This window comes from Natator depressus, chromosome 14 (genome assembly GCF_965152275.1).
Source record: "Natator depressus isolate rNatDep1 chromosome 14, rNatDep2.hap1, whole genome shotgun sequence".
NCBI lineage: Eukaryota > Metazoa > Chordata > Testudines > Cheloniidae > Natator > Natator depressus.
In genome coordinates this window covers 39,688,956-39,705,257 of record NC_134247.1, presented here as the reverse complement: position 1 = coordinate 39,705,257, position 16,302 = coordinate 39,688,956, and the positions used below count along the sequence as shown (strand labels likewise).

Here is a 16,302-nt window from a genome sequence, read left to right as displayed (position 1 = left end):
ACTTACATGAAGGGCACTTTTACACAGCTTTGACTGTGTAAATGCTGTACAGGAGCAGATGTGTCTCTGCAGTGGGCATAAACATCAGTTCCTCGCACGTCAAGGCCCCTTTATGCCGATTGAGTTGTGTAAAAAAAGGACTTTGTGTAAATGAGAATTGGGCTTCGTATTTTAAAAAAAATAAACTTGTTTTTTACAGAAGAGTACAGAAATGAATGCATCTATTTTTTGTTTTTGCATTTACAAACCTAAAAACCAAGAGTGCCTTTTTTTAAAAAAAACCCTGTACCAAAAATATAATTTGGGCTCAGGTTCTTTAATCCCAAAATGGAGCCTGGAGCAAACAGCTATGCCTAAAAGGTAAGATCCTAATGGCTGAGACGTATAAAATAGGACTGTTACAGAGCCTTTAACCATCGCAGCACTGTTCTGCAGTGGAGCTGAAACAATACATATTTCCATAAACTCACCCTTTCAAACGACGCAAAGTGAGATATATAAAAATAGCTATTGCACTAGTTTTAATTATGGATTAAATTGTTACAGAGCTTGGAACTCTTGCAGCCTATCATGTTATATATATATAACCATATTAAAAACTTTCAAGCTGTTTCTGGCTTATTTTAGTATCCGTTTGAAAGAAAACAATACTTAGTATGCATGAACTCTCCATCTTATCTTTGATTCCTCTTTCCAATAATAAATACTCCCACACGTGTATTAAGAAAAAAAAATAATGAATAATTAGTGTGAAATACCTGTTAAAACTGTGGTATCGCTAATGAAAATGTCATTTTATACAGCACTACAAATGTAAAATAAAATATGCATGAATAATTATAATACTCTCCATCAGTGGCAGGTCCTCTGCTGGACAAGGAACTTGGATTTTGGAGTGAGTTCAGTCAAGGCAGTGTCAAGGTTACTTCCCCACTCTGAACTCTCGGGTACAGATGTGGGGACCTGCATGAAAACCCCCGAAGCTTATTTTTACCAGCTTAGGTTAAAACTTCCCCAAGGTACAAACTATTTTACCTTTTGCCCTTGGACTTTATTGCTGCCACCACCAAGTGTCTAACAAATATATAACAGGGAAAGAGCCCGCTTGGAAACTTCTTTCCCCCCAAAAATCCTCCCCAAACCCTACACCCCGTTTCCTGGGGAAGGCTTGATAAAAATCCTCACCAATTTGCATAGGTGAACACAGACCCAAACCCTTGGATCTTAAGAACAATGAAAAAAGCAATCAGGTTCTTAAAAGAAGAATTTTCATTGAAGGAAAAAAAAGTAAAAGAATCACCTCTGTAAAATCAGGATGGTAAATATCTTACAGGGTAATCAGATTCAAAACATAGAGAATCCCTCTAGGCAAAACCTTAAGTTACAAAAAGACACAAAACAGGAATATACATTCCATCCAGCACAGCTTATTTTATCAGTCATTTAAACAAAACAGAATCTAATGCATATCTAGCTAGATTACTTACTAAGTTCTAAGGCTCCATTCCTGTTCTGTTCCTGGCAAAAGCATCACACAGACAGAGAGCCTTTGTTTCTCCCCCCACAGCTTTGAAAGTATCTTGTCTCCTTGTTGGTCATTGTGGTCAGGTGCCAGCGAGGTTATCCTAGCTTCATAACCCTTTACAGGTGAAAGGGTTTTTCCTCTGGCCAGGAGGGATTTTAAAGGTGTTTACCCTTCCCTTTATATTTATGACAGCAAGAAAGCCCTGTTTACCCCCCACCCAGCTCCCCTCCCCATTCCCTCTCCAACATCCCTCATCTCATCTCCCCTTCCCTGATCCCCCAATCACCCCCCACCCAGGTACCTTCCTCTAGCCCCCCTGCCAGCCCAAAGAAGCTCCCACACCCCACTCAGTGAGCTCAGATATCGGCTCCTGCTCGTTCACCCTCATGGCCCACTCACTCCATCCCTGTGCTCCTGCTGGAGCTGCAGCTACGCAAGCAGCCATCCAGGGACACACTGGCGCCTGGCCTAGCTAGGGTGGCCCTGCGCTGGGGAGTGGGCGCGGCTCCAGCATTTCACCTTTGCACTGGGAGGGGTGGTTATAGCCCTTGGAATTCCCCCCCATTGCTGCTCCCGATCACAAAAGTTATCATTAATAAAACCCCCATACCCCCAGCCCTAGAAAGCAGAGAAGTATCAGACACTTTCTCCCCCAGTTTACAAGGTAATTGGGAAGCTGCACAAGATCACTTCAGGTGGAACTGGGAAGAGAACCCAGCTCTCCAATGTGGAAAGTCCAGGCACTAGCCACTCATTTCTACTGCCTTTTCGGATGAATGCATGAAATAGATACGACCTGGTTACGTGTCACTACCCACCACTGCACAATGGAGCCAGGAACAGAGCACTAGAGTTGTGATCTCTAATATTCTAATCTGTCTAGTATTTGTGGACTTGCTGGCACTGTGTGTGTGAAGTCCCACTAGGGTGACCAGATAGCAAGTGTGAAAAATCAGGACAGGGTTGAGGGGTAATAGGAGCCTATATAAGAAAAAGCCCCCAAAACCAGGACTGTTAGTATAAAATTGCGACAGCTGGTCACCCTAAGTCCCACTCTGGTGTTTGGCCTCAGAAATAATGGCAATTCCTCCTAAAGTTCAAGTGGTGGGGACATGTGCTGGGGACCGGAGGGGCCAGGCTATTAACCCTGCAGCTGTGGGAGTGGGGATTGGGTGGTTCTACTTGATCTATATTTTCAGTTTTCTTTTTTTAATAGTTCAATTCACATGATAGTTAAAAGTGTTATAATCTGTTGATTGTGGGGTGATGTGCCATAAAATCCCGTGGTTCCAAACTGTGAACATCTGCCACGCGCTGACAGGTTTGGAAATTGAGAAGTAAAGTGACCCAACCTGCTCTCTCCTGTTGAACAATTCCCAATGTGCATGTTTATATAAAGCATATAACCCAGAGTGCAGGCTCGATAGCCTGCATCTTACAGTAAGATGCAGGCTATCATCATAATGACATACAGAGAGGTCCTCATTGGTATTGGGATACCCCACCCCCAAATCACTTATGTCAACCCATGTCTGCCTTCAAAAATCACAGCTGGAAAATGAAAGAGAAATGAAACATAGAAAATATGCATCTTGTTTATTTACCTTAAGTAAATGTCAGGTTAAAAGGAGCTGAGAGGAACTTTTATAACCAGAATACATGGTAAAAACATCCACAAATCTGAAGAAGTGTTGTTCTGAAAGGTACCGAAGTGGAAATATTGGCCCTGAACTATGGGGTTGAATTAATGTTAGTCTCTCACTTTCAGAAATATTTTATAGATCTCGACCTCATGTTCTCTCTCCTCTCTTTTCTTTAATCTCATGAGTTTTACACATCATTTTCTCTAGCACTCCTTTCCCATATGTTTATTTCTCTGCATCTCCCTAACCCTTCTCTATTCCCCATCACAGATCATTGCACTCCAGGTTCCCAGTTCTCTCCCCTGAGTTTATCCCTTCCTCTCTTGCTGCCTGCCCCAGAGCATTTTCCTTCTCAGGACAATTTTGCTTTCACTCTTCATTTGAGTTTCCCTCCACTTTCTCCAAGCTTCTGTCTTTATACTGGTTTTACTTTATTTTTCTTTCTTTCATTTCTTTCCCCCGTTCTGGTTAAACCTACCCTGTACTTGACTCTCCACACCTTCATCCAGCTAACATCACCCCACCCTCTAGCCGCTTCCCACTATAGCATCCCTTCCCTCGTGACTTGTAGGTCACACTCTCCAGTTTCTGGGTCACCCTCTCCCAGGCTCCCTGCTGCTGTGGAGCCTCCAGCTTCTCCCCAAAACCCCAAATCCTAATTAATTAATTGTGTCCCTACCACCCCCACATCTTCCTGTCCCTAGCCTGGCTGTTAATTCTACTCCTTAACCCCCACATCACTTCTGCCCCCAGCCCCTCCTTCAGTTCTGACCTGCAGCCCCCTCTCCCCCATCTGCCCCTCCGCTCCTCCTGCAGCTCCAGGGGTTCTTCCCCCACCCCCTCCCATCGTTAGTGCTGCAGGGAGGGAGAGGAGCTTTCAGGGGCCATAGAGATGAGATATCAGGGGTTGGGTAGACAGGGGTCCTCCAGGGGCACAGAAATAAGACAGAGCACTAGTTAGATGGGAATCCTCCAGGTCATAGAGACTAGGATGACTGTGGCTAGAGAAGCCCATTTTTCCATTCCCAGTGGGCTCTTCCCCCCCATGTCAGTGACACTGTCTGACGAAGGATCCCCAGAGTCCTCCTGTATCATAGAGGACAGTAGCAAATAGGCTGCACAATCCCTGGGGCAATGACAAGATTGGCTTCTCTACCTCACCTAATGCTCTCTGTGTGGTATATGCCATCATGTGCCAGCAATGCCCCTCTGTCATGTACATTGGCCAAACCAGACAGTCTATGCAAAAGAATAAATGGACACAAATCTCACATCAGAAATCATAACATTCAAAAGCCAGTAGGAGAACACTTCAATCTCTCTGGTCACTCAGTTACAGACTTAAAAGTGGCAATTCTTCAACAAAAAAACTTCAAAATCAGACTCCAACGAGAAACTGCATAACTGGAATTAATTTGCAAACTGGATACCATTACATTAGGTTTGAATAAAGACTGGGAGCGGCTGGGTCATTACACAAATTGAATCTATGTTTGCAATCTAATTTCCCCATGTTAAGTATCCCCCTACTGTTACTCACACCTTCTTGTCAACTGTCTGAAATCGGCCATCCTGATTATCACTACAAAAGTTTTCTTTTCTCCTGCTGCTAATAGCTCATTAATTAGCCTCTTAGAGTTGGTATGGCAACTTCCACCTTTTCATGTTCTCTCTGTATATATATCTATATCTATCTTCCTACTGTATGTTCCATTCTATGCATCCAATGAAGTGAGCTGTAGCCCACGAAAGCTTATGCCCAATTAAATTTGTTAGTCTCTAAGGTGTGTGACAAAGCTCTGTCCTTGCCTCTGTGGGTCCCGCGTTTCTTGGCAGATTTCGCTAGCCTCAGAGGCTCACTGTGACCTTCCACGTAACCCTTCTTTCTCTAGAGACAAGGGTCACAGTCTACTGAGCCATTTTCATCATAAGCCAGCAAGGGAGGTGAGGAGAAGTTATCCTTCCTTGCACAGTCTCTGTTGTCTCCCAGTCTCAGTGATTAATCAGGGGGAAGCCTGGGCCCCCCCTCTACTCCAGGCTCCAGCCCAGGGACCCTAAAAGTATCAGCTATGGTAGCTGATCTTTTAGAAACATGATGTACAATTCCCTGGGCTACTTCCCCCACAGCAGCCCTCACTTCCTCAAGCTCCACTTCACCCTTACCTCAGGGCCTCCTTCCTTGTGCCTGATATAGAATCGTAGAAGATCAGGGTTGGAAGGGACCTCAGGAGGTCATCTAGTCCAACCCCCTGCTCAAAGCAGGTGTGTACTACTCAGTCTCTCCAACAGCACAACTTCCTCCCACAGCTCCTGACATGCACACCCACCTGACTGACTGGGAGGCTTTTAACTAGTTTCAGCCAGCCCCTGATTGGCTTGAGGTGTCCCAATCAACCTAGCCTTCTCCCTGCCTTCTGGAAAGTTCTTAATTGGCCCCAGATGTCTTAATTGACCTGGAGCAGCTGCCATTTCACTTATCCTGGTACCAGGGATTTGTTTAGCCTGGAGCTAATATATCTATCTCCCACTACTTTTCTATAGCCATCTGGCCTTGCCCCGTCACAGATGCCACAAGTACTCCTCGTTCCTAATGCTCTCTGTTGTTTGATACCAGAGACTGGACAGAGACTTCATGATAGAAAGTCCACAGGAGGAGATCATAGAGACTACACTCTCTGAGGCTAGAGAGGCTGATTTCAGAGTCCCCAGTGGGATATTCCTCTCCCTCCCTCCTCCCACTGTGGTCTCAGGGACACAGGCGGAGCCAGGATCCTACCCCCAGCACCCAGAGCCAGGGTCGGATTCTCTCCCCAGGGACAGAGCACGGCGGGAAAGTGAAGATCGGGGCCTCGTCACCAGCATCGATAAATGTCACCTGCCCCTAGTCACATTCCAGACAAACCCGGATCCTGCTGGGGACCCGGATCAGGGGCAGGGGGGTGGCAGGGGAGGTGAGAGCCCAGAATAGATCCAACATATACCCAATAGCCTAGATCCCCTCCTCTGGGCTGATATCGCCCTTCCTCCTCACAGACTCTCTGGCCATCCCCACAAACCAGCCTCACTCACCCCCCATCTCCACCTCCAAGCAATGTCTCCCCGAGGTGAGTCCCTCACAGCCCAGCACACAGGGCTCAGTGTCAAATCTCTCAGGACTGTCAGGCAGATACTGCCATGTTTCTTCGCATCGCACACTTTTCCGATCCTCAGACAGGACGAGTTGGGGATGAGCCGTGTCTGGATTCAGAGTCACATTCACTGGGGAGAGAGAATCAGAGCATTAGGGGCAGAGCTCAGCCCCAGGGAAGGCTGGGACCATTTCTTACATTCCCCAGCAGCTCTGTTCTGGCTGGGACATTCCTGGCCTGGATCCCAGGGAGCTGCCTCTCTCCTGGGCACCTGAGACTGAGCAGAGATGTCACTGCAGTTCCTCACCGTTTAATAGGAACCACTTCACTGGTTTCTCATTTGTTTGCAGAGGCTTCAGCTCCCAGCTCCCCATGCTGGGGCTGCTCCATTCCCAGCATCAGAGACACAGACAGGAAGGTGTCAGAAGCTTTTGGTGAGGAGGGATCAGAAGAGGCAGATACCAGCTTTAAACCCCAGAGGGAAGCTCCCTCCCCTCATGCAGCCTCCACTCCCAGGCCAGGGAAAAGAGAGGAAGGGGCAGCATTGCAGAAGTGCCAATTAAGACCAGAGAGTAGGAGGTGGCATTGGGTGGGGTAGCCCCATCTCCAGCCCAGAGAGAAGGGAGAGGGACCAGCATCAGAGGGAGAGCATCTCTCCAATCCATGAAAGAGTGAGCAGTTCCAAAGGGAGAGCCTAGCCCTGCCCAAAGGAAAGGTAGGATGTTGGAGAACAGCGATGGGGAGACCCCCTGCACTGGGGTGAAGGAGCGGGATCTGTCAGCACTCAAGGGAGGGAACTCTCTACTCATTCCTCTCAATTTTATATTAAAAGTCTTGTTATTGTCTATGAAAACCCCACGGTCAGAGTTAAGGGTGTTTGGATGCTTCAGGGAGAGTGTTTCTGATCATCAGCGTGGGCATGAATTCAGTACAAAGGTTGGTGTCAGGATTGTTTGTGTGACTTCAGCTTCTGATCGCCTCACTGTTTAATGGGTTTATTTTTAGGGCTGGGTATCATGACTGGGGTTGGTTTTGTTGGTAACTTTAACTACAATCTCAGGAAGATGTTTTCATTGGAATTGTCTCATAATTTAAACACAATTTCACCGTGTCTGAATGATCCTATTTAAGCCTTGTCCTGGCCATCCCGACTTTTTTGGCAAAAGTGGGGTGCAGAGGAACATGCAGGGGGGCGAGTGGTGATGCCAGCCCCACACAGGCAGGCAGGCAGAGTTCAGGAAGGGAGGAAGGCGGGGCTTGACCTAGCAGCAATGCCAGTGCATGGGGGCCAGACAGTGCTCGGGCAAGCAGCGACACCAGCCCTGCTGGGATGGAGCGGGGAGGGCTCAGACTAACCCCATGTGGTGTCCCGTTTTCCCTTTGGGAAATATAGTCAGCCTACCTCTTTTTGTCTCCCGTGCAGATGGCAGAGTGTCTGGATGGGGAAAGGAGGAAAGAGAAAATTTCAGGCTTTCATATTTATGTAACCCTTCTGCCTGTCAGAGTTGGCAGCAACAAGGGCCGGGTTCAGTATCTAGGGGTTCCATCCAATAACACAATGCAAAACCGGCTCAAGCCCCCACCCAGTGCCATGGGACAAATATATACCACCCCCGCTGGGCACCTCCAAGAAGCAATACTTCCCCTCTCGCAAGCACAGAGTCTGAGTGTAGCAAAGCCTTTTAATAACAGAGAGAAACAATGTGGCATTATGTTGGGGAAACACCACCAACAGGATTCATAACACAACCCATGAGCAAAAAACCCACCCCAAGCAAATTGGGGCATGTCCTTTCCCTTTGGTTCTTGAGTCCAGCAACCCAAAATCACCCAAAATCCCAAAAGTCCAACACCCCAAAAGTCTCTGTCCCTGGTCAGTGCAGCCCCAGAGTTCGAAAGTTCATCTGCAGAGTTTTACCTCCCAACCTGGGTGGAGATGGGGTGGGGGTTAAGGGGCACCTTATGTGGTCCAAAGCCGATTGCCCCACCTCTCCATGGGGCTCCACTCCGCTCTGCCAGCCGCTCCCATAAGCTGCTCCAGGCATCCCACAGACTGCTCCGCTCCACCAGCCGCTCTGCTCTGCCAGCCGTCCCACAAACTGCTCCGCAATATATCCTCAGGCTCCCCCACAACTTAACACACACTCAGTGATTTCAGCTCGTAGTAGGGGAGCCTCAGTGCTAGTGTACCACTGGCCCAAAGTGAATTCAGCTCAGCTGCCTGTAACTAGATTCCTAATAGAATCAAAATTAGCTCTGATAGTCTACAGTGGAGAGAGGAGGAAGTGCAATTAGCATGTAAGACCCTCACCATAGGACCCATACCACCAGGTATTAATATCTGTCCCCAGCCTCTCTCCTTTTACTAGGTTTTGGAACTCATGACCCTTGCCTAGCAAGTGCTGCTTAGTTGATGGTGAGTCCCTCCATCGTAACAAAAGGCCAAGTACAGTTCCACTGTCCTTGATTCACATAATCAGGATAATAACAGTTTATTCCTGCCCCAGTAACAGAGAAACTGGGGCTCCTACAGCAGCCAAAGTGACCATCTAGGCAGGGTGGGTGTGCCAATGCAAATGAGATCAGCCCCTGAAGTTCTTTTCCACAGCCCACGACTCACCACCAGATGTCAGGGTAGAGCTCATCCTGACTCTGCTTACATTTTTAACAGCATTCCCACTCTGAACTCTTAGAACTGTGTTTTCATCATCACAGAGAAACAGACAGCGGCCCAGAGACAGACTCAGGTATTTAATATAAACTTATCTAAAACCTTCTATTTCCTCTCTCATTCAGGCATCTCCCAGCAATGGAACCAACATACTTGCAGCCTCACATCCATCCCAGGACATACAATCTGTAAATTAGATTTACTTTTCCCTCCCACCAGTCCAGATGGTTTGTCTCATTCGCTTTCTGCCTTTTGTCATAGCCTAGACCCAGATCATACAAAGACTTTGGCATAAAAGTAACTTTACCGACTTTGGTCCCCTTGACATTAAGAGTTTGTGAAATCCTGGCTCTAACTGTGAGCTGTTGGGTCTGTTTACTCAGCGTCTCTCCAGAGAGCAGCATGACAGGGCCTTATCCTCCATGTGGACACTGAGGGGGGGGAAGGTTGGCTCCATGGGCTAGATTTCCCGCTGTACCGGCAAAAGGAGAGAGGGGAGGCAGTTTCTGACTCCTCTATTCAGTGGCTGCAGGGGCCGGTGCAGACCTTGGCACAGGCTGAGGAAGTTCTGAAGCCAGCCAGAGCTACCTCCCTAGGACAGTGGCCCCTGTGTGTCTTGGCCAGTGTGCAGAGAGTCCGAGGCCCAGCTTTACACTGTCCACGTCCCTCTGTCCCCGCTCCACTCCCCTCCCTCTTCCATGCGCCCGCACCACCCCCACCCCATTCCCAGCCCTCTCAGGAACACGCCTTATGCCTGCAGCTGCTGGGGAGGAGACACAAGAGGCTGCTGTGTTGGAGGGATCCCTCACCGTGGGGGAGGGGCTTTCTCCTTCCCTATGGCCCATTTGGCCCAGCTAGCTGCCATTCGAGACAAGAGCCCAGTGATGGACTGGGTCCAGCTCTAACAAACAACCTTTAATTTACAGTCTCAGAGGGCTTAGGCTCCTGCAGCTCCCACTGACTCCACCTGCAGCTGTGGATGCTACACAGCTCTGGAGCACCTGCCCTGCAGCTCTCTAGTTGGGAGAGAGTAACTCAGGCGCCCCAAATTAGGCCATTTTGCTTAATTTGGGCCTGAATGTTGTGACCTTTGGTAAGTCGTGTATTTATGTGAGATGTCTTGACACCTGGGCCCCTGCTACATCTCCTCAGTTTATCTGCTTTCCAGTAGTTGTTATGCTCAGTATTGAGAATTGGAACATGGGTTATTTCTTATACAGAAGTTTGGACAGACCAAGACTGTGCGTTTATACTGACTGACTTGGCTTTCGCCTGGTTAGCAGTTTGCTTGACATAAGGAAATGTTGCCTTAGGTTGTCTTGTAATTAAGTGATGTGTTCATAAGTTCCTATGTGGGACAAAGAGATTTTTTGACCACACAATGTACTTAAAGACAACAGACACCCAAAATGTACTGCCCAGGAGCAGTTAGCAAAGTAAAAAAAAAACCTATGCAGAGAACAGGGTCGAAGAGACCTATGCATAATTAGTAGTAATTAGCCAATCAGAAAAAAAATAATAACATGGAAATAGCTTGGACAGCAAAAGCCCTGACAATTAAAAAGTTCATGCTTGTGCATTGTATGAGTTATAGAAGATACTTAATATTCATAACACTCAAAGCTGATTGGAAAAAAAACTAATAAACACAAAATTTGGATGTGTATAATATGTCAGACATTGTAAGGGGTAATCAGAGCTTCATAGGAGAAATCCTCCATAACCCACCTATGGCCCAGGAGTAGGCAACTGGCCAGTACTTCTTTCAGTATATCTGTCATTTCTTACTTTCATAGTAATTGTCATGGCAAGGCATGCTTTAGGTACAAATAAAGGTTTGAATTAATCAGCCCGAGTGACTTGGACCCCAAGTGTGTGGCATTAAATTAAATACATGCATAATCTAATTATGAACCAATTGACCAGAGACATTCTCCTCCAACAGACTCAGAGGCTCACCCCAATTTCCCCTCCTAGATCCCTTCTCGGTACCTTTGAACGTCCTCATAGTCTCCAATAGCGCAAGAGTTTTCTGGGATAAATCACCGAGTCTCTTTTCTACTTCAGGAGAAATCTCGTCTGGCTGCTGGAACTTCCCCTTCTCACACCTGGACAGAAATAATTTCATGTGATTCTATTTCATTTATTGATTCATTATATATGAATGAGCTCTTCACAAGTTCTTCCTAGTGAGCTGCTGCTCTAATGGGCCTGGAGTTAGAATTCCTCAACTTCTCCCAGCCTCAGAGCAGGTGCAGCACAGGCCATGGCAGTGAAGCCTTCCCCCGAAAGGTCCCATTAATATTCTTCAACTCTGGCCTGGAGAGACCAGCTCTGGAGATAAAAGGGGAATTGAGTCTCCATGGACAATTCACTCCTTCGCCTCCATGCTCTGAGGGACAGGAGATTCCTAAGCAAAGTGTTGTAGAAATCTGACCACTAGGAACTAGACTGAGACATCAAGTGTCCCCTCCCCAGCTTATTCCACACAGGTCTCCAAACAGTCCTCAGGTGGGAAAGACTCTTGAGCACTGCTGCCCTGGGCTGAATGGTAACCAGGGCCCCAGCAGTGACAGGCCCATATTCCATCCCCACAATTCTGAGGCAGCCAGTCCCCCAGCGATGTGACATCGCTAGGAAATATTTTAGGTCAGTCTTCCCCACTGTATGGATAATTCCAGAGTCTTCTGTAAAAGGTTGAGAACCTCAGGATGAAATAGATCAGAGAGATTTGAATCCAGAATGTGACCTTCCCCACACATTTTGCTGTATAGTCCCTGCGAGATGCGGTGCCAACATCATCTCCAAGCTCTTTCCTAGCATTGTGAAGTGTAAGGGGAGTGAGAGAGACATGTACCTGCTCAAGGTGCTTCTGACATCCTAGAGGAGAGAGAGAGAAAGTATTTCAGGCCCACCTGACACACACACAACATTCCAAAGAAGGGATTTTGCAAGTATGGGGGAAAGAGGCCATAGGTGCCGACTTCCCCTCTAGCCAGGGGGTGCTTGACCCCCCCTCCACTGCAGGCCTTGCCCCCACTCCACCCTTCCCCCCCCACTCCATCCCTTCCGCCAAGCCCATGCCCCCACCCCACCTCTTTCCAACTGCTTCTCCCCTGCCCCGCCTCTCTGCTCCCTCCCCCCAAGCATGCCCCATTCCCACTCCTCTCCCTCTCTCCCAGAGCATCCTGCATGCTGCAAAACAGCTGATTTGTGGCAGGCGGGAGGTTTTTTTGGGGGGGGGGGAATTGATCAGTGGGGCTGACGGCGGGCAAGAGGTGCTGGGGGGAGAGGGGGAGCTTGGCTGCCTGTGGGTGCTAAGCACCCACTAATTTTTCTCCATGGGTGCTCCAGCCCTGGTGCATCCACGGACTCGGCACCTATGAAAGAGGCCGTGCCCTGGCTCCAGGGCCATGGATTCCCTGACTAATGGGGCTTTTCCATCTCTAATATCATTGTGTCTGTGGCTCTGCAAAGAATAATAATAATTCACATTTCAGGAATGCACACACTGAATTACACGGTGATCTCCAACTGCTGGACTCCAGTGCCCATGTTTTAGGAGCTGTCCTGTCCCTGTGGTGGGATCTGGAGTATTTCTAACAGTCTCACCTGCAGGACTTCACTCGCTGGCTTCTGAAACGTCCCCTCCATCTCACTGATCAGCTCACTGAGATGGGAAATTTCCTCTGAGAGTTTGGTGATATTTTCATTCTGTATCTTCACATTCTCCTTGTCCAGCTTTTCTAGCTGGGCCAGCAGGAGTCGCTCTTGTTCTTCCAGGGACTGACGCAGTTGCTGAAATTCAGACACAATCTTCTGCCTCTCAGTTTGTGTCTTTCTCTGTAAAAAATTGATAAATAAATAAATAGGGCAAGGGCTGGTCAGGGACATGGAGGCAGTCTGGGGTCCTTTCATGGAGTGCTGAAGGTGCAGGAGGGAGAATTTCTTTGCAAATTTTAAGTCACCTGACACTGTGCAATGCCATGTGGTTACTAGAGAGAGGATTTTCTCATACCTCTCCTTTTGGCCCCAGAATCTCGTAAAGGGACATTCCCATGTCTGACATGGCTTGAATAATGCATTATCGATGGCCTCGGAGATGCAGATCCAAAGCAGCAGGAATCAGGATTCAGCCACTAGAGCTGGGTGACATTTTCTGCACTAAATTTTTTTTCCAGGGAAAAATGCAGCTTTGTCAACACTTAAACTTTTCATGAATTCCTGTCACTGTCACCCAGTTGTTTGGTTACAAAAAGAAATAAATGAAAAATCAAAATATTTTCTTTTTAATTTTTTCCCCCAGGATTTTAAATGTGAAATTACTTTTTGGTTGAAAATTTCTTTCTTTTTTATATAATTATATATTTTTTAAAGAAATAGTCAAAATTGAAACAAAACATTTTGATTTTGTCAAAATGAAACATTTCATTTGACCAAGAAAAAGTCAAATTTATGATTTGCTGCAAATGTTACAAAAAAACTTTTGGTTCAACCCAATTTTTTTTTTAAATATCTAGCCAGGGAAAAAGATCTGGTATTTGCCCAGCTCTACTCAGAACCATGTGAACAGAAACAGGTGGGGAGAAAAAAACGGATGAAACGATGACACAAAAAACAACAGACTTAGGCAGAGAGCTCTGTATTGGATACATTCAGTTCACATTGGGAAGATTTTTATCACAGCCACAAAAGCTAGAAATTAATTCACTAATTGAAATGAAAGCTTAGAATCTGTAGAGGAACATGTTGTCCTTTTCTAGGGAGAGGATTTTTCAGGCCCTTTATATGGATGTGTGTGCACACATACAAGACACACACACACACACACACACACAGAGTATCCCAGGATCATGAAGCAACAGACAAAAGTCCACATTCCCCAACTCCACAAAGCAATCATTCACAAGAGTGAAATGTGAAGGAAATAAGCTGTACTAAAAGATACATTCTAATTAAAAGAAGCTGACTTAACAAATAAGGAGGATGTGAACTGTACTGAAAATAGTACGGAGTGTAAACAAAATATCTGGACAGCACCTTAAGGCATGTAAGATGAATGACAGGAATGGAGAAATTGTCAGAGCGCAAAGGGACTGTACGCCAGAATGGAGCGGAGGGATAGAAACCAAGACATCACACGCAGGAATACATGGCTGTATTTAAGATGGAGCTTAAAACTGTAAACAAAGATTGCACAAGAGGATTCCTCAAGACATAACTAAACATCCTCCAAACTCTGGGCTGACAGGGGCTGAGAACTGTGAAACTGCAGAGCGAACGTGTGTCAGTGGGGATTTGTTCTAGTGCATTGGATTTTCTAATTCAAAATTCTGTTATTTCATAAATATAAATTGTTACCTATAAAGTGAGTTTAATTAAGCTAATAGTAGCTAATATGGAGTAGATAAGAATAATAGTTCACAGTAGATTATGGCAGTGGTTTTCAACATGTGGCCTGCGGACCTCTGGGGGTCCGTGGACTATGTCTAAGCAGGGCCGTCCCTACCCATATGCAAACTACGCACTGCATAGGGCACCAGGAAATTTGGGGTACCAAATTGCCCCAAATTTCCTGGTGCCCTACGCAGCTGCGTGCTACATCCAGCTCCAGTGGCCAGCCCGAACCCCCAGACAGCTGAGCCGGCTGCGCACAGCAGGCCCCAGGAAAGCTGCCTCCACACCTTCCCACCCCTTCCCCTCAGGCCCCGCCCCTGCTCCGCCCTGCCCCGCCTCTTCCCATCCCTGCTCCGCCCCATCTCCCCCCCCACTTCACCCCTCCCCCCCAACCCCGTCCCCTGAGCTATGCGTCCTGGGAGACTGCAGCAGGGGTCGGGATCGGGCCCGCCCTGCACTCACCAGACGGCGGGAAGTGGAGTGACCTGGCCCCAGCCTGCTCCGCTCCACCAGCTCCCAGCCGCGCCACGAGTGCTGGGGAGCAGTTCCCCCCCTTCCCCCAAGCTGGGGAGCAGAGCAGAGGAGGCTGGGACTGGGTCGCTCTACTCCCCGCTGCCCTGTGAGTGTGGGGGCAGGCCTGACCCCTGCTGCCTTCCTGCACTGGCTGCTCCTCTCTTCCAAAGCCCTTGGGTGCAGCCCCCCCGCTGAGGCCTGGGACGCCCCCCACCCCCTGCACAGGCCTGGGATGCCTCCCCCTTCAGAGGCCCCCCCCACAGGCGGGCTGCGTAGGGCACCATAATCTGTAGGGACGGCCCTGTGTCTAAGGGGTCTGCAAAAGACCTAGACTGAAAACTGAGTGAACAGAATTCAACTATACACACAGACAATAGATTTCCAACGGGGTCCGCAAATGAAAAGAGGTTGAAAAACACTGGTTTATGGTGTAGGCCCAAGCAGTAATTCCTGCTAAAACAACTAATTTTGATTTCCTTGTGATTATTCCCCACTTAATGAATTTCTGCTTTAACCCCAAGTGATAGAGGTAAAACATAATTGGCCCTCTAGATTTCCCCGGCCTCTCCTTATTGCTCTGATTCAGAACGCCCCTCCATCCGGCTCGTTACCAATGTAGGTTCATAATGACGGGCATCTAGCAGATATTCCTGGCTTCTTGTCTCTATGCTCACTTTACATCCTAGCAGCGTTTTTCTCTCTCTTCTCTCAGAGTCTGCAAATAGGCCTGAATCTTTTCCTGAAGAAACAGCAAATTATTTGAGGGGTGTTATTTTTAGTTCTAGGAGTGAGAGTGTGTGTGGGTGGGGAGCTTTTCCAGCACAAACAAACAAACACTTTACCAATGACTGGAGAACCCAGTTGGTTTATGATATCAGAGATACCAAGGAAGTGGAGTCATATTACTGGACACTGGGAGTGTTTTATTTTCAGACTCCTTGAAATTGTTTGATCTTGTTTCTCCATTGATTGACACCAACATGAGACTGAGGTCAGATCATTGGATTTTTCATTCCCTATGTGAAATATCCTGTTTTTAAGAAGGTTTAACAAACAAAGTGATACAAATTCCAGAAGCCACCAGGGCTTGAAATATGGGCTGGGATTCTCAAAGGAGCCCAACTCCCATTGAATTTCAGCCCTGAACCCCTGCAGACTGGACTGCTTGGACAGAACTGGTCTGACCATGAGGGCCAAACCCTATTAGACGTGTTGATTTTTGACAAGAAAGTTTGGTGTTTGCCCTAGTGCTGTCCTGAACCCTTCCAGTGCTCATGCTGCCTTGGTAGCTGTTCCCCAGCTCCCAGCAAAGCTTGCAGAAGCAGTGGGCTCTAGAGATTTCAAAATGACGCACTGTGGGAGAGCAGCATAAGGACTAATGGAACCTCTTTGGCTGGTTCTTCAGCCTGACACTGGTCAAGTCCG

The 16,302-nt window shown here is 47.5% G+C and overlaps 1 pseudogene; it reads right to left on the bottom strand.

The window, feature by feature from the left end:
• Window positions 1-5,914: 5,914 nt before the first annotated feature.
• LOC141998040 (zinc finger protein RFP-like) overlaps window positions 5,915-16,302 on the bottom strand; it is a 338,200-nt pseudogene continuing 327,812 nt past the window's right edge.